Raw genomic sequence first — 26,462 nt, 5'->3', positions numbered from 1 at the left:
CAACAGAAGACTCACCAGTAAAGATCTAAGGAAGAATTTGGAATAGTATGGAGTAAATGTCTGTGATTCAACAGTCCATCGCAAGTTGATCGATGCCGGACTTCATGCACGCCGTCCGTGGTATTTATTATTAGTTTGTTTTAAAACTGAGAAATATAAAAAAAAAATTGTATAATCATAGGAATTAGAAACAAAAATGTTATGAAAATGTCATCCATGCGTCGAATATTCATTCCAGATTTTTTTTTAAATTACAGGTATGCTTTTCTGATGAATCCATATTTGAAATATCAGAAGAGTGTAGCCAATATGTGAGAAGAACAGCTGATGAAGAGTTTAAGCCTCAGTGTATTGCACAGAGCGTCAAGCATCCAACCAAGATAATGGTTTGGAGTGTAATGTGTGCTCAAGCTACTGGACGCCTCTACATAGTGCAAGGTATGATGAATCAACATCAATAGAAGAATGTGCTGGAAACAAGATTAGTGCCTCAATTGCAGGAATGGTTTCCAAATGGAGACTCAGTTTTCATGCATGACAGTGCACCTTGGCACAAGGCAAGGTCAGTTACCAAGTTTTTATCTGAAAGTGACATCAAAACATTACCATGGTCGGGTAACAGCCCCGACATGAACCCAATAGAAAATTTGTGGGCAGTTGTTAAAAAGAGACTTAGGAAAACTAACATTACTACCAAGGTTCAATTAATTGAAACACTCATTCGCATTTGGCATCATGATATAGAAATTGCAGAAAGTTGTAAAACACTTGTGGAAAGCATGCCAAAACGCATTGAAGCCTTGATAAAGAACAAAGGGATGCATACCACGTACTGACTGTATGTATAACTTACAAATAAAGGTTCATTTGAACCTTCACACCAATGTAAACGCAAAGAACAATTTGTTTAAAGCATTTCTTAATTAATTTTTTATGTTTCCAATTCCGCCAACATAACATAATAATTTCTGAATTCCCATAACAATTGTAAAATAAGAAAAATACCAATGTACAACAATGCTTTCCGGCATTGTTTGTAGTAAATATATCTTACATCAGTGTAGTAATATTATATACCAATATTCATCAATTCAATGAATATTTGTGAATGACCTATTAAAAAAACATTTAAAATTAAGGTTATTCTAATAATTTTCAGACCTCTGTATCACCGCCCAAGCGGTAGAAAACAAAACTTGCAACTGACACGAAATGCCTGCCTATGCCTACCAACAGTGACTGTATGAATTACAGTCACTGTATGCCTACCTATTGGCGCGAGTACTCTAGCGGCCATTTACGCAACTATCACCGCCCAAGCGGTGGAAAACAAAACTTTGGAACTTCCTCTTTCGTTCGGTATGTAGACTGTTCATGTCCAAGTTGTATGTTGTGAAATACAAATTAATGAAATTGCGTTCATCTTACAGAATAAGCCTGTATATCAGAAGAGTGAAAATCTGTTACCTGATTTGGAAAATATCAATAAACAATGAAAATGACAATAACCTTCGAAACAGCTGTGAAAATTTGTATCGCTTCAGAGTTACGTCAATGGCCTAACAATGAAAAAATATTACAGTTTTCTCAATAGTTCAAAGCAATGTCCTTGTTTTTTTAAGAAGACACTAATACCATTAGTGGAGGAAATGGGTTTGCCTTTGTCAACTGCCCAATGTAAAAATATACATAATTCCATAGATTTCTGAAAGAAAGTGCGGGCATTTTTTTCTTGTTAGGAGGGAGGGAGGGAGGGAGGGAACATTCCACGTACTACGACCTGAGGTCTATTGTACACCCCCATATATGGGATGAGTTGCGTGCCCTCCGATCCTCTACGCGCACCAACCTAACCACTTGACCCCCTTAAGACCGGTCCCTACAGCCAACAGAGTCCATGTACCACTCCTCCTTCTGCAACCCCAACTTCAAAGCTCCCTTAACGGTCCGAGGAGAAAGTCCTCACCCGAGAAGGTCTGCCCCGGGTTCTGTTGCAGAAGCTATCCATCATCACATGAATACAATCCACGGAGGCCGGTCGAGAGAGCCAGCAGCTTCGGAGGGCCGCCTGTAGAGCGATCTGAAAACCAAAATAAGTAACGGGATGATGAATGAAAGGATGATACGAAAACGCTAATGCTTAAATTTGTTTCAAGAAGTAGCAGACATGACCTGAATGTTTTTAGTGTTATCTTTGGTCCAGTGCCGAGGTGAAAAGGACTTTCAGTCAATGAAATATAATAAAAATACTTTTGCGAAGTAGGCTAACAACCACAACAGCGAAAGCTGTACTTAGCATAAAACCCAGTCTGAAACGTGTAAATAGATATATGTGTTGTCTTGATTATGAATTTTCACCAGACGTGTTATTTATGACATATAGGTACAATGGTGGTTTATCGAAACACAGAACGACCCCAACGCAATACCAGAGCTTCTGAAGACATCGAAATGGAACGAGACTATGACAAATTGTTTCATTTGAATACCAGATGAGTTTGACTTTGCTCTTTTTTGCCTATGTTACTCGAATTTAAAGGCTCTTTAATTAATTATCCTTTGTAGAGCCTTAGGATTAAGATATGGAAGTTCTACAGAGTCTGAAATTGCCTACGTTTGTGGTAATTGAATTGAAGCCTATAAATGCCTATTTCGGTCTTTTAACTTTTCAAAGTTTAAAATCGATCCTTCCCGTAATTTCTTTGACAAAGAAGAATCTGAAAAATTGTATGATTGAATCAAGGTATATGGATTTACTATAAGGTAGAGCTACTCGGCAATTTCCGCTAGCAGACGAACTCGTGACGTCACTTCGGAAGCTCGTTAGCCACGGGATGCATTATGGCCTCCTAGCACCGAAGTATTTGTAACAAGTTATCACATAAAATTATTTTAAATGACAATCTGTTTTTTGTTTAACTTTTATTTGTGAGGAAAAATGTACCACTCACAAAAGGAAACTATATTAAGCGTGCCTTATCCCTATGTGTTACAAGTAATTTCATCTTCTAAACTGGAGAAGAGTTTGTACGAAATAATATTTTTGTATCAGAAAATATAGTTATCCTTCATAAGAAATGTTCGTTATTAAATAGAACAATTACATAGTGAATGCTAATAATTTCCTAACATAATAACAATGACAGAAAACATAACACATTAATAAATATTATTAGAACATGCAGAAATAATAAAGCCATGGGTAGGCCTAATTATTTGTGATAGTAGGCCTATGTATTTTAATTAATATAGGCACATAATTTTTCCGTATATATTACTATATCATTAGTCTTATATTTTCAAATACTCGTTATAATACACATTAAGCTGACTATTAACATAACTCACTTAAAGCTATAAACTGTATTAAATGTTACAAACATATTATGCTTGACATCTTTGGACCTAGATTGGCTCTAGAGCCCTTTCAGCCTCATTTAAAATTACCATGACTCCACGGGGTGAAGTCGGTTGGAGAATAAAGCTAGCCACCTCATGCCATTCATTGACTATGAATATGTGAAGTTGTGAACACTTTATTATGTTTGAAAATAGGCTGCATATTTTCAAACACAATAATCATTAAGTAGGTATTTATATCACATACCTTTTTCCTCCTCCCTGAAGATTGGAATGAATTCTTCTCTCTTGTCAGCGCCTAGCAGAAGCTTGCCATTTACGTGCCTTCTTTCTTTGTAGTTCCGCTGATCTTGCAGTCTTCGCTGCCGTATTCAGTGAACGAATGCGGATAAATGTCCTTGTTCTTGTATATATTTTAATTATTAATGGATGTACATGTGGAAACTTCTGTGCGAGAATGTTACACATGCCCTTAATGACGTTGCAGCAGTTTAATTTATCACCATGCACACCTACAAACACTACTTCAAACTGTTTCACTGTGCATAGCCATTCATCTGATGGTTTGAGCAGACCTCCTCGAGACAGTTTTTCAATCCAGCCCTGATGTACCGGCAATGCATCTGGTGTAACACTAATTAATTGGCCTGTAGGATCTTTTTAGGTTTAATGTTCAAGAGCTCGGCTTTCAGGTCCCTCTCATGATCTTCTGGTAGAAAAGGAACACTACACACAGTGGCATTTTTAATGTTGATTTTGTCTTTCCTTCTGCAAGCATGAATCCATTGCTTACAAACACTGTCATCCTTGGGAAAGGTGTGGTAAATCAAATCTGAACCTTTAGTCTTACGATTATAATTTTTACACGAAAACACTGCGCAACCGGGCATGGTAAATAATGCAATATGTTTTAGGCACAAAATATTTACAATAAACTAATTAACTTAATACCACGTGGGCTAACTTAAATACATAACCTATATACTACGATTATAAAACACGTGAAAGCCCGAATTAACAACAGTAACTGTTATAAATATAATTAAGTTCATTATAACACATTTTTATTTGGAAATATTCCACTATGAGTGCAGATTTGTCACAGTTAGGGCACACGTAACCAGAATCACTGCTAGAAAACAACTTATAGCTTGCTTTTAATTCATACTGCGAATTGTTTAGCTTCCTCGGTGACGTCATGCGTCAACTGTCTAAAATTTACGTGTCTGCGCATAGCCGTATGAGCACCCCCTGTGATTGAATGACTATTGTGGGTAAATATTGTGGCGATGTTTAGATCTTTTCTATAAGCATTATTTGTTAAGCAATATCACCAACGACGCTTCAAAAATCGCTAAGGAGGAAATCTAAAGTAGCTCTATTTTTACCACTATCGACAGACATGTTTATATTTATTCTAAAATAGATTATTATAAGCTTGCTGAATCATATTTCGTCAACAGAAAATATAAAATATTGTTAAGAAAAATTTTAAAATATCTGTATTGCGCTGTATTGACGACAATGGAGTTTCATGTGATGTGATTGTCAAGTAAATCAATGCGTTGATTGGCCTACGACTTAAATGGCCAAATTTAGCGCCAAATTCAGTCGAATAAATAAATAACGTATTTGGTCCACGTACAAATATGCAATTGCTAGAATAGTTACCATATATATACCACAAAATCAGCTACATTTTGTGTTGGACCATCTGTCTTTATTAATGTTTCTTCCACAGCCTCACAAACATTAGGGAACCCAGGAACAGCATGAAAATCCTGTGGCACAGTAAGGCCGTGTCTCAAAGCTACATTTTCAGCTGAAGTGAACTAGATTGTTGACTAAATAGCCGGATGTGACGTCAGAAGTTATGATCCAAAGCTACATAGTGCATAGCAATCAAGTCCGTAGTAGCTAGTAAACGAAAATGCTTGCTTGATTGTTGACTTGTTCACTAAATAAACATGGATACCTCATCAGCAATTGGGGTTATGAAATCTGAAAATGCTTTGGAAGTGAAATAATGTAAATATAATGTGGAATAACACGTTAACTTTGAACACTGACATTGTTAGTACTTTCTGTACAATGTTTTAAACATTATTGTAATATATTAAGCCTCATCTTTTCCACATAATTCGTAATGAAACTGCATTAGGACACTGCCTTCTTAATTTAGTACTGCACCGTGATGTCATGGTTTTTAGAAAAATAATCTATGAAGAGGGCCGTGTTTCAAGCATACATTTCCAAAGCTCCCATGTGTGTAGTTTACAAGTCACCTAGTTGCTAGTCACTAGTGTGTAGTACGGACTTGAGCTTTGAGACACGGCCTAAGTATATTTGGTGATCAATAACCTGCCTCGAATTTGACTCTTTTAACAACACCAACTATCCTGTGGGCGCTTTTCCACAATGATGTCTTAGAAATCCTAATGCACGGAACTGACAACTAGTATGCAACCAATGCAAAACAATACAGTTCTCGCTTTGAGGTTAGGGCACCACTATTCTCTGTCGGATGTTCGATGTGATGTCAAATAATATCTTGTAGAAAAGATTAGAGCGAAACGGGACTCATTCGAAACCTTTCATTAAATTCATGCAATAATACGAACATTATATTTATTCTTGACCGGAAATGTTTATGTATATCAAATTCAAATTTCAAATTTATTTACAATTTACATTTGAATTGAATACATATGAATAGATACCCGAAATGAGCATAATGCTCGTGCTCGGGTACAGTCCAGTAGTCTTCTTTGATTAGGCCTAAATTCAATATCTTCGTCTGAGTCACTGGGACTGTTAAATAACATCACAACGGCTTCAGTTTAATTCCTAGTGGTATCCAGGTACTCAAAAATTAATTTAATAAATATATCTTTATTTTGTTTATTCACATTTTTGCTGCAATATGAAACTTTACAAATCTCAGAGCTATTGTAGAAAATGTGCTAGCTTTACAAATAAAGTTTACACATTAAAATTACTTCTTGATTGTGAAACAAAACATTAATTGTGAAGTGCGTAAAATTTCATTTGTAAAGATTTGATTTTCTTTTTAAAGTTCAACATTACAAAGGAAGATTGTGACTCAGAAGTTTACAATTTACAAAGATTTCAAACACTGTGAAACGGCACCAGGTCACATATTTTGAATATTCTCCACTGACGTCTTGTGTGGTTCAAAGAACATTCTCTGCATTTGAGAACATTCTTAGTGATAGAAGGACATCCCTTGCAACGGAGATTTTAGAATATATATTATTGTACATTTTTTCACGAGACAGTAGCATTACACACCGTAAAGAGCATGACAAAGATTAACTTGAAAATAATAACTGAAATATAATAAGTGTCTTTTAACAGCTCATTTTGTATTTTTGGTGCCTATATGAATGCCTGTTTCAAGCATTTTGACAGCCTATTTTTCATTTTTAATGCCTATATGTTACAGCTTTATAGATGAGCCCATAATCATTTTTACTAGCTTTTCTAAATGTTAGGTTATTATGTAGCCTTATCGGTACCCTACTTTTAATTGTTAGCGGATTTTTATCGCAATTTTAACACAAATTTAGCGGGAAACAACTTTACGAGTTGGCACACTGACCAGTAATCTTCTGTTAGTGAAAGTAAATTTGTTATTTAACCAGTTTAACGCAAAATTTCGTCATCCCGATTTTTCATCCTGGTTCAGAAATTAAAGGAGGATTTCATCGAAAGGGATGGAACTGTTATGCGATGCAATGTTTCCTGTGGTGTATGTAACCTACTAAATAGACCTATTGAATATAGTCTATATCACTGGTTCCCAAACTTTCTGAAGGTTCAACCCACTTTTGAGCGACACTTTTTATGCGACCCCCTCCACCTGGTACTTAACCTCTTTCTGTTGGAATTTGATCGATACCTGAAGACTTGTATTTTTCAGCTTTTCTATCGCAATTTCGACTTCAGAAAGTGTGGATTTGGGTATAAATGGCTCAGCAGTTTGTATCTGAATTTCGTCCCATCATTTGTATTTGGCCTATATACATGAAGAGAGTATCCACGAAATAAAAAAAATACAACAATATTAACCTTTTTTGGGAAACACAAAGTCTATTCATACAATAATGATAATAATTGAATCATTATATAAACAAGAATAAAGTCCATATTTGCTAAAATTAACCTACAACATATCTACTCCTTCCTGAATTACCCACACTTAAAGTTTTGTATAAATTATTAAGAGTTTCCAAGTAACAGTGACAACGAATGAAGCATTCATACTGTAAAATAAGGAAAATTGTTAAGAAATTTCTCAAAACACAGGTGCCTAGATATTCTTTCTTTGCCAATTTAATATGAATCTCCAGTAATGATTTTGATAAAATCTTTAATTAATTCTAATATTTCAAAATACTTCATGATGTTCAAAACATTCTTCTTCTCCTTACTGACCTTTATCTTCTTTGGCAAAGTAGCTATATTAACCCTCCTGCTACCAAGGTTTATTACAACTTACTAATACCAAGGAGGATAATACAATTACCCCCATCAAAATCATATACCAATCTTTGTTAAGCATTTGGAATATTTAACAATTCATATATTATTGACTGTAGACTTTCAGAAAATGTATAAGTGTAAAATAATCGGCCTATTTTTTTTAAATACATGGTGGTTCAAAAGTTTCGTTCCATATTGTTGAAAATGTACACCAAAATTAAAGAACTTAAGATATGTTACTAGTGATTTTATAAGATAACACACTGGTATACAGTAAATTTAAATTTGCCTCCCATGTATTTCAAAAATGTAAATTTGCCTCCCATGTATTTCAAGATAAACTCCTTAATGCTATAGGCTTTTAGTTTTGACATGCAAAAACAACTAGAATATATGAATGTCACAGTACTATAACATAAATCGGAAATAATTTCAGTTGTTGAAATTTAAATATTTGAATTCAATGTATACAACCAAGAACATCTCCAAAAGATTTATTTATAATAAAATAAGATTTTAAAAACATCAATCAAAAGTTATAAAAATTAATATATAAAATATTGTATAAATCCAATAAAACAAATTTTAGTTTTGTTGAAATTCAAATATTCGAACACCACTACTACAATGAACATCTCGAACCTAAGATGTTGATAAAGCGTCGTAAAATAACCTACTAAAAAAACATCTCGAAAAAAGCCCTCACTAGTAATTATTTCTAACAATCGCTTTTAGAATAACCATGCATAAGACACAAAAATAAAAAATAAAAAAAATTGTCAACCGAAGGTAATGATAATAGGACTAATAACATAAATAACACGAAAGAAAATAACTTAGAACTAAACTCAGAAATGAAGAAAATTAAGCCTCAGACTGAATTTCATGTCGTGGAAATCTCATGACGCAGATTACCAAGGGGGGGGGGGTAACAGGATCACCCCACATGAATAAGCGAATTACTTCTTCAAGTAGATGAATTATTAGTGTTATTGTTATTTTAAAGTGTTAATAGACATATAACGTACAAATACATGTAATTTAAGAAATAAATATGGGAAAAATTGGAAACAATACTAAAAAATCATCAGTGGGGTAATTCTATTACCTCCCCTTGGTAGCAGGAAGGTTAATTATTTCCTGGATACAGGTATGATTTTAATATCTCAACTTCAGCGGGATATCCAGTGTGTGTCTGCAACTGACAATAGCGGGGCTACATTGTTATTAGATTTTCTGTAAATCATTACTTGTTGGGCTGCAATTTTGGAGGAGATGAAAAGTAATAATGCGAATCAATTTATCTTTAAATTATTAACACTAGTTTCATGACTATATTTTTCATTTAACACTGTATTATCTTATTAAAACTACTTTCATTATTACATTTTAAAACACGGTTTCATTCGCGCCACTTATGTTCCATTGTACTCTCCGTCCACAAGAATCTTGCAGCGCTGTAAGTAGCTAGTAATTTTTTTTTTTTTTTGTATTATACATTTTACATTGTTGACCTAAATATAAAATGCTATGTAGTGTAGCCTGTCTAGGATTGCCAACTTTATTTTTAAGAAAATACAGGAGACTAAGGAATCAACAAAATTTTACATATAGAATGGACAAATTATTCGGTTCAGTTATTAAAAAACAACTTTTTCTATACTTCGGCAGCAAGACTTAAATTAAGAACATTAAGGAACAGATTTTATCTCGCATAATAGTTGAAGTCGACTGCAGTTTTCAGCTTTGATTTGATTAAATGTGTCGTGCTCATGTTTCGAACATCTGTCCAATCATTGTTCATGAGATGAAACATCTTCTTTGTATGAGCATTACTATTTGGTGTGCGTAGAACAAAACTAGTCAATTTTTTTTTAACATTAACACGGTTTGATTTTAGACGGGTGAGCAATAAACCCATTTCTGGCAAGCATTACTTTCTATAACGACTGCGCATTTGAATGCCTTTCTTGGACAACAAAATTCATCTTATAATCAATCATCGTTCACGGCAAAATCAAATGTTTCGAATAAGAATTTTTATATTATGGAAAAAGAAAGGAGAAAAATGCTCGAAGAGAAGAATAATACGGGAACCGGGAGACTTAAAAATTAGGGACAAATATGGGAGATCCCGGGAAATACGGGAGGGTTGGCAACCCTAAGTATATTCAATATCTACTTCACTTCCGTAATTCGGGTTCCCCATATTGCAGAGGATGGATAGTAGGTGACATGTTGCGTATGCTATTTTTGCTTATAACGTAGTTGGCGTTTATCGATTTCTTCTTTAAATGATGGAGAGCGAATATCGAGTTTTGTATAATATCACAATTTTCATTGTCTTATATCTGCAGCAATAATAGACTTTTGTTAAAACTGATTCTGCAGGGATAAGCGTAACATGAATGTTGATATGAATGAACCAACGAAAACTCGATTTTGAAAATTCGGGCTTCAGCGACTTTGGTAAAAACGTTCCCCAATTTCATGTTTTCGATACATTTTTCATGTGAAAATGACCATCACGATTCCAAGTACATTCTTTAGACGACAATAACAAACATGGTACTTCCAGTTAGCCATTTATGTATTTCATACAAAGGATTAATTTCCTCTCACCTTTATTACATAACAGTTCACTTACTAAATCAGTCATTATAATATAGTAATATTGTTATCACTGTGTATTACCGAAAACTATAAACCACTAAATATTAAAAAATAAATAAATAAACATTAATAAGTACTGGCAATCCCAAAAACATCACATCTTCTGAAACACAACTTTAATTATTAACTATTGTTGTACTCGTTTCAGGCTAAGTCCACAGCTGTGGAGTAATGGTCAGCACGTCTGGCTATGAAACGATCAGACCCTGGTTCAAATCCTGGTTGGGACAAATTACCTGGTTAGGGTTTTTTTCGGGATTCTCCCCTCAACTAATTGAAGCAGAATTGCTGGGTAATTTTCGGCGTTGGACCACGGACTCATTTCGCCTTCATTAATTCACAAATTATCATCATCTATACAATAGCCCGGGTTAAGTTCGCGGTGCGACGTGCTCTACTTGTACAAGAGCGCGGCTGTTCGGCTACCCAATTATTCATTACAATAGGAGTGGTAAGCACAATAAGCCTCAGGCTGCAGTGTAAGCCTTAAGGTCCCACCTGCGTACAAAGAGAAAAAAAAGTTACAACTGTGAAACTTCCAAACTGAAAATTTGTAAATCATAGGTGCTCGATTATGTACGTGGGTTGTAGTCTGAAAGGGCAGAATTTAAACTCCCTGGCTTAGCATTGGACGCAAGCGCTAAAAGCAAATTTAGCCGTTATCTCTTTTAATGCTTACTCCAGGGCAGATTTGGAGTAACGCGGATGGTCGGCTAACTTCCCAACTGCTTATTGCTGATATACTGTGATCTGTCCTGTGTAGGATTCTTGTCGGAAAAATCACATAGTCAGTAGTGAACAACCTTCAACCAACACTCCAAAAATCTTATTAATAGTAAATTAAAATATTTTGAAGATATTATAGAACAGTACAGTTATCTTAATACATTTAATATAGGAAAAATACACCGTGTCCCGCTTAGAGAGATCCAGAAACAAATGCTCACCATTTAAAATCAGATGAAGATATCGTTGTGATTTACATCTGACAAGATGCAGAAAATGTCCAAATTTATGCACCAATGGTTTAAAAACAGTTGCATGTTCATGCGCTTGCGCACTAACGTTTATCGTGGAAACAAGCCTGGCGACATTCAGTAGAACATTCCGTCATTGGAGCATTCTTCTTCATCGAGGCAACAGTTACAGGGAATGTGTATCTGGACATGTTTCAGAACTTTTGTTGTTCATTAGCTTCTCCCAGAATAGGTTTTTCAGCAAAATAGGGCTCCGCGTAATTATTAATCACATTGACCTTCCTCTGGGGCTTTGTGACAAGTGCTGTGTACCAACGTGATACAGTTGACACTTTGGAAAAACTGAGACAACGCACTATAAATGCAGCTGCGCTAATCACCCCACAAATGTTATGGAACACTTGGCAGAAGGTTGAGTATCTTTTAGATGTGTTCAGGGTAGATCGAGGCGCACACATCGAGTTCCACTGACCATTCTCCGAACTCGGAGAGTTTTTACATCAAGTTATACAAAAAGTTATGTTATAAAACCATTATTTATACTGTACTTTAAATTAGCACTTATTTCTCGATCCGTCTAAGCGGGACACAGTGTATTTTAAATTAATTTTATGTTATTAATGTGATTAATAAATAGCACTTTTAAGATTTTCCATATGTGTTAGAGTAGACCAAGCCTACCCAGCCTACCATGAGGAGCCGGCCTTACTTTGCTCACCACAAATACGAATCCTCCACCATCGGGATTTGAACTCGGGTCAGGAGTCATCGTTAGTCAATGCTGTGCCAACTTAGAACACATCACAACAACAACAACCACCACAGTATACTCGGCAGACTGAGCTTCGAGATGTGACATCCTGAGAAAAACTGTATAACATATGTTCACTTCAAGCTGTTATTTTAATATTAATACTACACTATTATTCACCTCAACTTAATGCTAATGCCATTAAGCTTTGTAATACTTGATATAATAGCTAATACAATTTACGCAACACAATCCACAATCAAAACAAAGATAGATAATTGCAACCATGAATGTTCCCAACTTGTTCGATTACAACACGCGCAAAAAATGAAGTACGAAAAATTATATCTTCTCCCTGAAGAATTATATCAAGTGTCAATGTTTTATAGTTTTACAAATATGTTATAATTTTATCCAATTATTGTTCTTGTATTTTAACATATTATGACATAATGACATTTACATAGTGTCCAATTAAACAGCTGAATTTGGACATATCCAATTACGATTATTGCCTATATAACTAGTGTAATCATGACTATTGTTGTTTGTTATTTGAAAATATTGCATTTAACCTATGTTGCACCAATTTTAAGCATGTATAAAGTGATAACTTCTCATGATCTGATGATGGCATAGTATGCCGAAAATGTTAATCAATAAGATGTAATATAGTTAATAACACTATATATTGTATGATAAGCAAATTGACGGTCCCATTTATCCTATACTCTTGAGAATAGTTCATGACCCTTTGCTAGAGTGATGTGTTAGTATAAATGTTTCGACTGTCTGAGAGGGTTCAATATCCGGTTTTTCCTTTCGTACTTTTCAATTTAGAACTTCGATTCCAGATGACTCCAGAATATTCTAATTAATAGAAATTTAACTCTTAAGTAGTCGCGTGGGGTTCAAATTGACCCCATGGATATTTAAATTTAGCTGTATTTTCATTATTACGTTGGCCATGCTGTTCTGAATTTCCATACCTTCTTACAATAAGGATACCTTTTGGCCATTGTCATTGTTGTTAGTCTAACAGTTACCTTGGGTGATTTTGGACGTGTTGATTTGTTACTGGATCAGACTGACCCCCACGCGACTAATAGTGTAACTTTTTGTTGGAACAGATTTTCAGCTGAGAGAGTTCTGAAGCCTTCATCTGCATACTTATGAGGTGAGAATGTGTTTATTTTATGTGCATCTGTTTTTTTATATTCAATTTCGAATAGGCCTAATTCAGGTAACCCGAGTTTCTTTCAGTTACAAAAAATAACGAATTACATCAATGCCTAAATCATATTTATTCACAACAGCCCTCACACTACAAATCTTAGGATATATATTTCTTTTAGAGAAATTGGCTATGAATTGGCCAAACAACAAATAGGGAAGAGAGCCATGACTAGCCACATTCCAAGACATCTTCCACCTAGTGCTGCTAAAATTGACCCCTCCCCACAGACGAAAGAAATAGAGGAGAATTCCCAACGTGCAAGATGTAGTGTTTTTTTTTAAGAAACAAGACAATAAAAAAGCAATTTTTGTGTCGCATCCAGGAAAATTATGTGTAAAAGCCATATGAAATACGTATGTGTAGAATGTCTAGACGATTGGAAAAATGAGGAATATGTGTGAATTCCTGCACAAGGGTTATTAATCTTGAATTTTATTAAGTCTTGATTACCTTATTTGGACGATACTAGCTTAATAATTTATGTAATGCAAATTAATGTTTTACTCGATTCATCCATGAACATTTTCCAGGATTTGCAATTGTTTTATTTTCTGTGTAATTCCACTCAAACATTTGTGTTTTTTTAGAGTAGAAATGTTTAACACACTTATAAACTAATACCACAAGTAAAGTGCTTTACAAAAAAAGTTATTAAAGGCCTTAATTTTTTCGATTTTCTTTGGGGTCAAAACAACCCCCACGCGACTACCTGTGTCCATTTGTTTCACGCGATTATTTAAGGGTTAAAATGAAAATATGCAATCCATCGTAACATCATATGAACCAGAATATACTACTGCAATATCTAAACGTACAACAAGTTGAATTTAACCGTAGGTAATCATTGACGGTTCGAATATCTGAAAATTCGTAACAACAAAAGTGTAAGACAGCGATAGAAGAATTAAATATAACACGTTGTAGCAAGAAAATTATTTCAACATCGTCCAACTCCATGCGGGTTATTATCGATGTCGTATGTCTTAGACCATAATTAACTTATGATCTGTCACAGTCTGAATCCAACTTTTTCTTGATCTACCCAGGTTTTGACGTTCTCATGGTAGTATCACTAGGAGTTACATATTCAAAATATATTGAAAGATATTAATAAATTGTGTTAGAATGCTGCGCTTTCTGTTTAAAGATTCGTTGCTTATTCCGAATGAAACAAAACAAAGAAATTAAATTGAAGAATTGTGTATATAATTTGCGTATTAAGAAAACGATGGTATAGGAATTATAAGAAGAGGAAATGACTAGATAAAACACTGTCTAAATTGAAGAATTGTGTATATAATTTGCGTATTAAGAAAACGATGGTATAGGAATTATAAGAAGAGGAAATGACTATATAAAACACTGTCAAATACTGGAATAAACCTTGAAGAGGACGATCAAAGTTAATAATTAACGTTACACATTGACAGTAAGTGTAAAATTATCATTCGTAACATTCACATGGAGATGTCAATGAACGTTATACCTACCCCTGATTCCGCCAACTAAACCATTAAATACCTCCCACATGTCTCGACTGTTATTTGTTCAACCTTAGCAAAAATAAACGGCTTAAGTCAGACACCCTGTATAGTTTGTACTTCAGTTTAATATGGATAGTGAAATGTTATATACTTATGGACTGTCATATTTCAGTGAGGAAACATTTGGTAGTAAGACATAAGATTTTCACCGTACTTAGCGATACTCTAAGTTATTTCCCAGAGGGTAAAAGAAAAATTCTACTTTAAGCTCGAAACTCTCTTTCCCTCACTGTTTCATTTTTCTATGCTTCCTTTCGACTATGCACATATATCGCCAGACACTTTCCTACTACCAACACCTACAAAATATAACTTTTTGCTCTCTATTTCATACTGAGAAATAACAAGATTACAGAAGTTGTAAACAAATAATACAACAAAAATGTGGAAACGCAAAAAGGACAACCTATAAGGTGTCAAATATGTATATATTTATATTCGCTTTTTTGTGAGATTTCAATTTTCGTGTTATTCTGCTAGGGTGGCGAATTCACTTTGTTTCCGTCGTTCTAGAACCGTCTCTTTCACACTTTCGCTATATAGCTCTATCTCTCTTTGTCTTTTCGTGATTTACATTCAATTTACTCTTTGAAACGAGTTGGTAACACAGAAAGTTAGCCCATTTTTAATATCCAACAACAGTATTCTAAATCGCTTGCATTTCTCAGTTAGTCACAGCCAGAATCGAATAACAAAAATCGCAACTCTCAATATAAATTACTAATATATTTACTACATTACATTTTATAAAGACATGTGACCGGAACATCTATACAAATGATACACCTTGATTCATAGGTAAAGTACTGAGAGCTATTCACACTTACATTACAGAAACGTAAAAAGGTAAGAAGGTAAAGGAGCGGTAAAAATAATATATTTTTTACGCTATAAATTTACTTAACAATTACTTAGGTTTGCGAACAAAAACAGGAACAGCTGCATATAATATTATCTATATGTCGAAAACTAAATTCCAAACTGAATATTTTAATTCTGGAAAACAATCTTGTCTCTAAGTCAGTGGTTCCCGACCTTTTTTGAATGACGACACCCTTTACTGAACGCTCACGATATCGCGACACACTTATTTGTTTTTATTAAAATAATATAATAATAACAACCAGTGCTTTTATTCTGGAGAATGAAGTGGTGGAACTCTGTGTAGAATATTTTATAGCGCACGGGGAGATGGTTACAGTTCACTGCACAGGAATTTTGTTGCTTTTAACCTCCTTTCCGTCCAACTAAGACTTTTGAGGTCTAAGCGGAATTCAAAGAAAAATAATGTTAAAAACATAGTTATTCACACTTATTTCGGTTCCATGATGAAAAATGTAAAAAAAAAAAGGTGCCGGAATACTAGAGCGTTCCGTCAGAAAAGAGCACTAATAATAATTTCTATGAAGTGTCGGACATCCAGTGTTGTAAATAGGTCGATGTTAACACCGCAATCGAAAATTCTAAAAAAACAAAATAAGCAGCAACTTGAGTGGCACTAGAAAAAAAAACAAAGTATGCGTAAAAAATCTCAACCTGTCTATTCTGGATGTCCTATAAAATATTTTTATTATCGTTTCTGGAAACTCGCCTATTTAAATTAATATGGTTTGCGCTTGGTGGGTTGCACACAGTTTCCCCATATGTGGCCTTATGATTGACAGGCCAACACGTATATCTTCAAGATGAAGCAGATGTTGTTTTGTTTAGAGTTCACTATTTACATGGTAGAAAATTGTAATTGATTGACATAAGTATGACGTTGAAAACGGCAGTTCTAAATGTCTTTTTAGTTCATTTCGCACCACCGCCACAGTGTTTCCAAGAGGCTGAAAAGCTGGCCAAAAATGATTTTTTCACTTTTAATTTTATGGTGTCTGCAATATACCACAACTATCTCCAAGGTCTGGCGGTCATAAAACAGCCACCCTCGTAGCAGGTCTAATTCTACGCAGTTGTTTTCGAACCTTTGAAAGTAGTGCATTAAGTGTCGTTTTTGCTGTGTTGTGATTGTGTGTTTTTCAATTAGAATTTCAATTATTATTTTTTGTACTTCTGTGGTTGATTTTCAGGTAAATGTTATTATGGATTGTTAGAATTATGTTTCTGAATTAAGAATACGTTATTATTATAATGATTAAGTATATTATGCTTCGCTGAGGTATCATAATCATATTATGTAAAATTTTATTTTGTGATTCCTTATGTTCAGTCTTTATGCAGACCAGCAAAAATTGCCTCACGTTGCCCCGTGTTATTTCCTTGACCAACCTGTAGCCTGACATGTTTACTTGATGATCTTGAAAGGTAAAATTGCCCATATTTGCCCCTTTTGATAAAATTTAGATAAATATATGTATTGGCGTATTTCAAATTAATCGTCTAAAATACGAATATTCTCAGTATCAGTTAATTTCTTCTCTACAGCAAAACTATGTTCAATTTGGCTATCAAATAGTTATAAAAGTAAAAAATAACAAATTTTTAGTCATTTATTTTGGTTTCAGAATGGAGTACCGTTGCAAAAGGAAGGAATTGTTTGATGCTTTACAGAAGGAAAAAAGTGGTCGTAATAAACAGAAAGACGTAGTATTGCAGTTTCTTATTACAAAAATCGGTCTAGAAGTCTCCCATGATCAAATTAAATTGTTAGAAAGACATATTTCTCGTTTTTGCATGAGTTTATTACGCAGAATCGATAAATCTAACAAGATGAGTGATAGATTTAAAAAAAAAAAAAAAAACAAAAGATTTCAAGAGAGGCCACTAATCGGGATGTATTCAATCGACTCCTTGCCACCTTTGATCCTTTTATACCTAACATCCTTCCGCCAAGAGAACCGAACAAAATATAAGAAAAGGATACCACATGTGGAAGTCATAAACCTATTGAGTTCTGAAACAAACAAGGGAGAGCTCAGGCCTACTGCAAGCGCAGTCATAACTTTCGGAGGGGAGGACAGTACCAATATTAGTAACAGTGATCAATGAACATTCTTTACCCTACTAAAGTGCTAAAGTGTTTCTGAATCTGTATTGTGTACGTGCTCACTTAGAATTTATTATTTATTAAGTGCCTCCGTAATAAATATAATAAACAGCGTAGTTACTTTAACGTGTAACAACCATTCAAAAGTTGCTATTAAACAGTCATGAACATAATCGTAAAATGTTTGTAACACTTAATGCACAGATTAATTCAACGAATACTAATATATATATATATATATATATATATATATATATATGAAGTGTTAAATTAAGCGCCTTTATTATGGACGAAAAAAACTGGGTCTACCACTTCACTGTTCAAGTATACCCAGCGGAACGCGAGCCATCAGTTGAGAAACACTGTCCTAAGATAAGCAAGTAGACCTGATATATTGTTAATATGATATTATCTTTCAGTTGGTACCAAAAATTTGTAAAAAAAAAGTGTTAAAGTGGCTTTTAGTATTTTTTGGTCAGCTTTTATGCCTCTAGGAAACACTGTGACCGACTGATTTGACAAAACATTTCCGCACATACGACATTCGAGATTTTGTTTATATTCATCTTCACGTCACGTAAAACCATATTGCAAGTACGTTTTTGCGAACCCTCACATTTTCAATTAGTACTGCTGTCACCTAACTTAATTCAGATTCAGTTTTTTATTTAAAAATTTGTCCATAAAAGTCTAAATAAAGCATTTTTGATAAAATAATCGCACTATCACCCGCTAACACATACGTATATCTGAAACTGACCAATATGTTCTAACGATTCTAAACTCTGTTTATTAGTGGAAAGAGTAAACGATTTACCAAGCATTCTTGGAGGTGTTCACTTTCATTCGAACTATCGCCACGCAGAAAAATTAAACTGAGCAATGTTGCAGATGTTCACATTTCATTGATAAAGTCTGTCTTAAAATAAAATATACCATATCAAGGACTTCGTTGTAAATAAAAAATGCACTGTTAAGAGACATTTTGGACGGCATAAAATTTATGTTTGAGTTTTAAATTTTCGCGACACACCGGTTGGGAACCACTGCTCCAAGTAATATGTCTTCGTTCTTGACATAACCATTTTATCTGCAGTGATCATCTTCTCACTCTTTCTAATAATCATTTATCATAAACGCCGATGTTGTATTCACTACACTGCCTCCAGTTTCTTCAGGATCAGCATCATGGCCATCTTGTTCTCATACCCATGACTAATATTTTCTTCCTCTTTACCTGCTACTTCACATTGAAAATCTTATTTCTCCTAAATTTTATCCTTGTAACATCACTTCTAGGTGAAATTATTTATAGTCGCTTTAACTTCTATGGCCAAATCGCGATTATCTGTGAATGTTGTAATTTTGTTATTGTACAGTCTCTTCATTACATTCTCTTCTTCTTTCACTAGTCGCCATTCCGTCTTGTTACTTTCTATTTATTTTATTTTTGTCTTCACCGTTAATGTAATCTTTTTCCCTTCTCCATTATAATCTTTATCACGATCATGTTCTCACTACAACCGCGATGTAGATCATTTCACAGAAATTTGGCCTATAACGACCTGGGGAAGGGAAATAAACTTCTGGGAAAAGCGAAATATTGTATTATACAGGACAAAGCCAAGATAGTGAGCGTCTCTACGATGTACCTCAGTTTTCCCTGGCAATTTCACCAAAATTCTCGACAAGTCCATATTCATTATCATCTCTGTCTCGGAAAAATAGGGCACCACTTTTATTTTCCTGACACAGATTCTATCGCCCGCTACGGTGAGTATTCCTCGCGGTTGGTTCAATGTTTCTTAGATGGCTGTTGTGGTGGATTCTAGGCGACTCAAAATCTGCTTACTGCACAAAACTCAGCCTACTGGCCCTAGTAGGAGGGGAATATCAGAGAGAATTCTAAGTGGAAGTAACGAGAACTGATCAAAGATAGAATAACTCTTCTCGGGTTCTCAGCCAGGTGAGTTAGAGATTAGCTTCCAAGCTTTCAACGGCTAGCTCTGCCATCTTCTTCAGGGACGAAGTGATGTGGGACCACGTCTAGCCGGTATATATGCAAAAGTAGGGCTTCCCGCTGCGGGCCAATCAGGAGCTAGTTCCTAGTCCCGACCGCCAGGCGCATTCTGGTTGGTGGACACGGCAGACAATCAGGAGCTACTTGCTGGTCCAGACTGTCTGCCGTGTGCTGATGGTCTAAGCGTATTGATGGCAGGTTTCCATGCCGTACTCAGCTGTAGACCCCCTCTCTGTTGAAATTATTGCCATCTAGCTGGATTTCAACAGAGACGGGAGTCTACAGCTGAGTACGGCATGGAAACCTGCCATCAATACGCTTAGACCATCAGCACACGGCAGACAGTCTGGACCAGCAAGTAGCTCCTGATTGGCTGCCGTGTCCACCAACCAGAATGCGCCTGGCGTTCGGGACTAGGAACTAGCTCCTGATTGGCCCGCAGCGGGAAGCCCTACTTTTGCATTTATACTGGCTAGACGTGGTCTCACATCACTTCGTCCCTGAATAAGATGGCAGAGCTAGCCGTCGAAAGCTTGGAAGCTAACTTAATCTCCAACTCACCTGGCTGAGAACCCGAGAAGAGTTATTCTATATTAAACGCCGGGAAAGCCTCAAGTCATACACTGATCAAAGATATTACTACAAGCTGAGAAGACCAGTGTCAAGAACGTGATGTAGAATCTCCTCTTAAATTTTGGTATATTCTCAATTTGAGCGACGTCAGGCATCATATCGGAAGTTCCATCTCATATCGGTCGTGTGCATTTTTATTCAACGGCGGATACACAAATTCTCATTAATTGACCTCAATCGTAAGCTAGAAACAACTTCCTAAAACCGTACAAATCATGGAAGTCAAAAACGTCGCTCATGAACCGCCAGGTGAAATGCATTTAGTGATTGACGTGGTTTAGGAACATCGATTATAATTGGGGATCTAAAATTATGCACCGGCGTGGAATCGAATATCATTTGAGTTGATTACCAGGTTAGGTTTTCCATGGTTTTCTTCAATTGCAAGGTGAATGTCTCTTAATCCCGCAGAAAATTCATCTCGTTATCACCAGTTGTATCGAAGCTACATTACAACGCATCTTACACATATTCAAATAATAAAGCACACTAATGGTTGTGTCTAGTGTAGGAGGACGGATCTAAGTACACCGTAGACCAAAAAATAGGTACAAAATTTAAATGGTTATATTCCAGTAGCCAATGATTTCACAGGCAAATTTCACAGTACTTTTAGATTGAAAAAGTACTGCAATATTAATTTTTTTGCCATTTATTAAGCATTATTTTTTTTTTTTTTTTGGAAGGCAGTGCAAAATCTATCGTTTATTCCGAACTAAGCATTATGGTCGTACGAGTTCAGGAGGCCAAGCCGTTTGTTGTGCTATTATCATTTTTCTTCCGTTTTGAGTTCTCATGTTGTGAATAATGGGTCGCCAAAGGAAGAAAGACAAGATTTTCATTAAACATTTGCACCAATATGACAATTTGTTTGCCCGTCAAATTGTAAGGAACTACACTCAGCGAGAGAGATACAGACATGATATCCCTCCTGAGAGATTATTGCGTGAAAGATCGCATTTCTCAGATTCTCTTATGGTTTCCGCTGGAGTTTCAAACGAGATCTTAATCTTATGGACTGTTTTGTATGGAGACAACTACAAAAAGTAGTTTACTACATAAAAGAATTCGTAATATTGAACATTTAAGACAACGCCTTCTTGAATGTTGGGACCGGTTTGATCAAAGACAGATATCCAGTGCTATTAGACAATGAAAAAGACGCCTAAAAATAGTTGTGAGGGTAAATGGCGGTCACATAGAGCATCATTTTTAATTTTGATTATTTGACAGATCATTAATTATTATTAATTTTACCAACATTCAGTTTCTGCACTTTCAAATAATAACTCGTCTTCAAAAGCCATATTTTTCGCATCATTCTGTATTGACCTCTATAATATTTTAATGGAGCCTAAAAAACATAATAAAAATCCTGCTCATCTTTAAAGTCTATTCTTTCCAACAGCGTATTCATTATAAATTAATGTTATGTATTTCCCAAAACAGATAATTTCTAATTTTGTGCCGCTTTTTTGGCCCACTGTGTATATATGGACCAGGATAGATTTTTTTTAACTATGAAAGCGATCAATTACTTTATCATTTTATAGAGCACAGAATTTTGAGTCTGTAAATAAATTGAACTTACACAAGATTTTCAATCTCTAGCAAAAGGAGTGCAATGAGATTTCTCAGTAAATTACTTTCCTTGTCTTCTGACTCTGATCTAGCCAATGTAAAGGAAGAGAAACGTTCTTTCTGTTCTTATCTGCTATGGAATATATCTTCCTGCAAATAAACTATTGTAATAGTGGAGAAGTGAATTCGTGGTGGAACATATCCATGATAAGAAAAGGAGAAAACTGCTTTTCTTCATCTGGGGAAGTACAGGATGTCACTGAACAAATTAAATGTTTCTCACAATGAGTTTTTTAGAAGATCCAAATGAAACAAGAGTTATAATTAGGTAGGCCTACATGGATTTATAATATGTAGGCAGAATTAGTGCCGAATGTAGCAATACAGAGCACGGATTTTCTTAAATAATACATCACATTGAATGATTTTACATTAATTTTATTATTTCATTGTGCCTATATATGTAGCCCTCTTTCAAATTGGGAAATTATTAAACATATTATTAGTAACAAACGTCGTGAAAAATTTGGGGCTCTTGTCTCCCTGTAGGCCTAATAGATGTACAGAATGTGGGGAAAAACGATTCTTAGACCGTAGGGAGTGAAAAAAAAAATGGATATCAAACTAAGAATTTTGACGATAGGAATGAAATGACGTGTAAGTATCGATACGACGTTACATGCATCAACTTTAATATTGTAATTATAATGATTGAAAATATTTTAGTTTTGTCCTTTAAATTTGCAGAAATTTGATCCGAACAAAAGTACATTGAAAAGTTACTATTTTTGGGATCAAATTTCTGCACAACATGTGGCTTATATATATATATATATATATATATATATATATATATATATTTACATGAAAGTGCATTAGCTTAAGGCCTCCCAACACCAACGCGAAAATTTCGCGTATGCAGCGGCAACAAAATTCTCTCGTTTACCGAAGCGTCAGTAATCGCAGACTCTAGGTCTATGTACTCCTCGTCGGATGACGAAGTGGTTCTTTCATTTTTTTGCTTTAGAACATGAAAAAGATTGAAGGCTTGTATTTTTTCGTAGGTCTACCTTAGCATATAACTGTCGTGTATTTTATACTACTGTACAATATTTTATTACACTGTACTATTATTTATGTCGGATGTCTCGTATAACAGTTTTATATTTCGTTCGACTCCCAATAAGAACCATAAGTTTACTCATATTAATTAGGATTTCTCGCACTTCATTTTGTTTCCACTTATCTTGACACTAGTTTAGATAATTTCAATCATCATACTTAATTTAGCTAATACCACTCGTTTCACTTATTATGCCGGTTTTACTCATACTTATTATGCTAGTTATATTCAGGATATATAGAGAACTTACTTGTTTCTTGATTTTAGGTAATTTAAAATTCAAATCTATTTCGATTAATCACAAAAAACTATACACGATGTACTAAATTTACAAACATGTTATATTACTTAACATAAAAGAACCACACCTGTGGAGTAACGGTCAGCGCGTCTGGCTGCGAAACCCGGTGGCCCGGGTTCGAATCCCGGTTGGGGCAAGTTACCTGGTTGAGGTTTTTTCCGGGGTTTTCCCTCAACCCAATACGAGCAAATGCTGGGTAACTTTCGGTGCTGGACCCCGGACTCATTTCACCGGCATTATCACCTTCATATCATTCAGACGCTAAATAACCTAGATGTTGATACAGTGTCGTAAAATAACCCAATTAAAAAAACATAAAAGAGACAGCTTTCGTGTTGTGTGTTCCGTCAACTGATGCCATAATTTGTTGCAGTCTTGAACTACTTGAATCCACGTCTGGTTCTTAGATTATGATAACAATGATCAGTAAAAAAAAAAACTACCAGGAAACCGAATGCCTAATAATATATTAAAAATGGACGCGAACTTGAAGCAAACAGCTTTTGTAATTATTTCATCAACCGCATCAATCGGCAAAATTCCCTTGGGGTATAGTAGTAACACAGAGCGATATACTTATGATATTTATTATTTTCAAGTATAATTGTCTTGCTTATGTGTAAGTGTATTCTTAAAGTATGCAGGAGTAATAAAGACAATTCGATTGATCAGTGTTTGAAAGGTGTCAATTTCTGCTAATTAACCCTGTAATATTATATTTTAAAATTGAAAAATTCTTGCGCAATTTATTTAAAAAATATCACATAGTGATTATTGAGGTACAGTAACACATCACGCACTGATGTTAGCAAGAACTATGGGACCACCTAAGAATTAAGAAACATTAATATGTATACTGTTTATTAGAATCACTCCTGCTTTACTAATTAATATAAAAGTACCTACAATATTTTACAGGGTATGAGTAAGATTATGTTTGATAAGAATTGCTATTTTAGCTACGTTCGTCCACTTTTCAGAAAACTGTTCCATTTTACTATTGAAGATTTATGATATTGACAAACATGCTTTGTAAATTTTTCTCCTATTTTTTCCAATTACAAAATCCAGATTTAGTGAAAACATGTTCAGCATCGCTCGAATCAGACTGAATGAAATGGCGGAAGAAAAACAGAAAACTGCATTTTTCTGCTCAGAGTATTCAATGAATTTATACTTATCAATCATTTACTGTTAAGGCTTCAGTTGTTATTATACAATAACGTTTATTTGTTAATTCACTTATGGGGTTGGCATGAATGTCACAGAGTTGGGGAGATATCAATGGATTTATACCACATAGAGGTTTGTCTACATTAGAAACATATGAACTTGCATTCACTGGGGTCACATACACTTTTTTTACACTTACGCTTATCATGGGATAAAAACTTCAAAATATTGCATTGTTTAGACATAACACAACTAATACAAGAACAGTATTAGCATCAGCGACTAATCATTTTCTACTGAGAACTGTTGCGAAACGTCAAATACTTTCTGTAAAATTGTTAAAATAACCGGTAGTCGACACTGTCATATATACCATATTTTGGATGTAGACAGTATTGTTGGTTGTATAGAACTATCTAAAAGTATTGATTATGGTGTGCATGTACTGGATGTATTATGCATGTTAAAATATTACGTTTAAACTTTATTTCATTTATGAATTTTAAATACTATTATAGTCACAATCATGCCATGGTATGAAAGAAAAATTTCAGATCCTCGAGCGGGAATCATACCATGGCATGATTGTGACTATAATAGTATTTAAAATTTATTAATGTGTCACATCAACGGACGTGTATACGTCACCAAACATCGTAAGATGAAGATTTATTTCATTTGTTGTACTTTTAAACAGAATACATGGTATGTTAAAAATGGAATATATAGAATAAATAAAACTCTAAAATTAATATAAAATTAAGTTCACTAAATTAATTAGTTTGCTTTATATAAAGTAAATTAGCAATTTATTTAGCAATAATTAAGAAAATTCAAAATAACTATTTTATAAAAACTGGTGTGGGAGGCCCGACTCCGAGCTAGAACCGCCTCTGCCCTAAAGTATGAATTTTGCTCAAATGGAATCTATGACCTATGAAGAAGGCCGCACTTGATTAAAGTTCTATGTATAGCTTGTGCCTACATCGAAATCAACCACAATAACAGTCCGCGTCGGTTCTAAGTTTAATATCATATCATCACAAGCACTTACAGTCTTCATAAACAACTCTTCGTATGTGACTGCTATTTTGGTGGGCAATATAATGAATACTATAGGATTCTAGTTGGGACTAGTTATCTGGTTAGGTTTTTTTCCGGGGGTTTCCCTAAGAATTGTTGGGTAACTTGGCGTTGTACCTCGGACTCATTTCGCCATCATTTATTCACATATCATTATCATCCAAAAAACTGACCAGAATGAACCAAGGAGGAAAACAAAACGTGAGGCAGATACAAAATACTGCGGACGAAGGATTAGGGAAACAGCTGGAAGTGTCTGAGGTCAGGAGCATAGACATGACTAATGGAGGAAATGCAAGAGAAGACATGAGAACGAGCGAAGGAATGAAGCGACTACCAGATATTAGTGATTGTGAGGACAGAATAGATAGGGCTTTGGAGAGGTTATTAGCGAAGAAGAAGAGTGCTAAAAAGTGAGTGCAAGAAAGTTAGGGGTGGCAAAAGTGTAAGAAAAGGAACAGAGAAGAAAGTGTTAAGTATAAGAAGATAGGATAAGAGTGTAATAAGATAG

The sequence above is a fragment of the Periplaneta americana genome, chromosome 4 (assembly GCF_040183065.1).
Source record: "Periplaneta americana isolate PAMFEO1 chromosome 4, P.americana_PAMFEO1_priV1, whole genome shotgun sequence".
Taxonomy (NCBI): Eukaryota; Metazoa; Arthropoda; class Insecta; order Blattodea; family Blattidae; genus Periplaneta; species Periplaneta americana.
This window is presented reverse-complemented; position numbering follows the sequence as displayed.